Source organism: Sinocyclocheilus anshuiensis, unplaced genomic scaffold (genome assembly GCF_001515605.1).
Source record: "Sinocyclocheilus anshuiensis isolate Anshui unplaced genomic scaffold, SAMN03320099.WGS_v1.1 scaffold418, whole genome shotgun sequence".
NCBI lineage: Eukaryota > Metazoa > Chordata > Actinopteri > Cypriniformes > Cyprinidae > Sinocyclocheilus > Sinocyclocheilus anshuiensis.
Window position 1 is genome coordinate 186,379 of NW_015544131.1, and position 1,977 is coordinate 188,355.

Consider the following 1,977-nt stretch of genomic DNA (forward strand, 5'->3'; position numbering starts at 1 on the left):
CGCTCAAAATATGATCTTTCGCGCGCAGAATTGTAATCCCATACCAGGGGCAGACTGGACATTGGGAGCACCGGGAGAATTCCCGTTGGCCTGGCAGCCAATTTGGCTCGCTGCCCTACATTTATTTTATTTTTTTTATTATTTATTATTATTATTTTTTAATATTGTGGTTGTTTTTGTTGTCTGCTGAATGTACTAAAGTGATTATTTCCGAATTCGCAATTCAATAATAAAACTCTAATTTATTTTTCAATAATAAATCATGAATGAGTTAGTCTTGACTGGCTACGCGATTCGCCTCGCGCAAGGTCCGCGCATCCGCCAAAAGGATGCGAGACTTGTGAATCGAGTGGAAGGGCCCAGGTGCAGCAGAGAGGCAAAACTGTCCTGTTCAGGACTTCAAGTGCAGGTCAGTTAAATCTGTAAATAGACTATTGTAGTAGGGCTGCAGCTAATGATTTTTTTTTTACTGTCGACTAATCTATCGATTACTTTTTCGATTAGTCGACTAATCTATCGATTAGTTTTTGATTAACCTATTTATTATTTTCTGATCAGTTGATGAATTCTTTAGTTAAACTATCAATAGATAATAACAGTAACTTCTGCTGTTAATCTTTTAATATTTTATTCAAAGGTTTTCTCATAATTAATACTTTACAAACAAAATAAATAATAACAAGAAAGGAGAGAAAAAATAAGAAATAATAATAACAATAAATAATTAATAAAAAAGAAAGAAAGAAAATAGCAATAAATAAAAAATAATAATAATAACAAGAAAAGAGAGAAAAAGAAAAAATAATAACAATACAGAAAGAAAAAGAAAGCAAGAAAGAAATAATTATAACAAGAAAGAAAGAAATAAAAAGAATTACAGGGCAGTGATACAATACAATCTATAGAAACGCACATTATGGCTGCATTCACAGTTACTGTTTGGGACTGACAGCAGTTGCTTACAGGTGAGAGACTTGAAATGTTTTATTTATTCAGCAGATTCAAACATCTGCTTGAGTACAAATCTGTATGAATGAACAGCTGAAGTCACAACCGCATTCAGGACATTATAGCGACAGAATAAAAAATGGCGTCATAACATTTAACAAGTATTATCACAGTTGACAGCCCGTTTTTAAATAAATGAGCCTTGTCCAATCGATCACACAGTTAATGGTCAGGACAGTAGGAGTAGAGACAGGAAACAATCGAACAGGAGCAGGAAAGTATAGCTGGGATTCAAACCCATGTTGTCTGAGGTGCAGTTGTGCCTTAACGTCAATGTGCTGTCCATAAGGCTATGGCTCTGACAGAGTTTACTCTACACTCAGGATACAAAGGGGTGATTCTCTTATGTCTCATTGAGACATCAGTTTTGTTTTGAAGCTAACCAGAGGGAAGAAAAATAAAATAAAAAAGAGATCTTTTTAACATTTCAAATATTTCTCCTAGACAGAAATGGGATTCCTTTAAAGGGGTCATATGATGCTTTTTTAAAAGATCATTATTTTGTGTATTTGGTGTAACAGAATATGTTGACATGCTTTAATGTTAAAAAAACACATTCTTTTTCAAATACTGTACATTATTGTAGGTCCTCTATGCCCCGCCTCTCTCAAACGCTTCGTTTTCTACAAAGTCCCTCCTTCCGACAAGCGCAGTCTGCTCTGATTGGCCAGCTGACTCAGTGCATTGTGATTGGCCGAACACCGCAAGCACTCGTCGGAAATGTAACGCCCCTTACCATAATCGCGAGCTTCATCTTTCAAAATAAATGTAAAGACAGTAAATGCATTTCCTAAAAAAGAGCAAATTTCTCTAAAAGAGCTATACGGGTGCATCTTTATAAAGACGACGGATCGTCCTTATAAGGACGCCGTTTCACCCGTGCGTTTCTGGGTGCGGTCGTTACCTGGCACCGGGTGATGGTCACGATCGCTGCCTCATGTGTCTGGGCATTAAACACGCTGAGGTGGC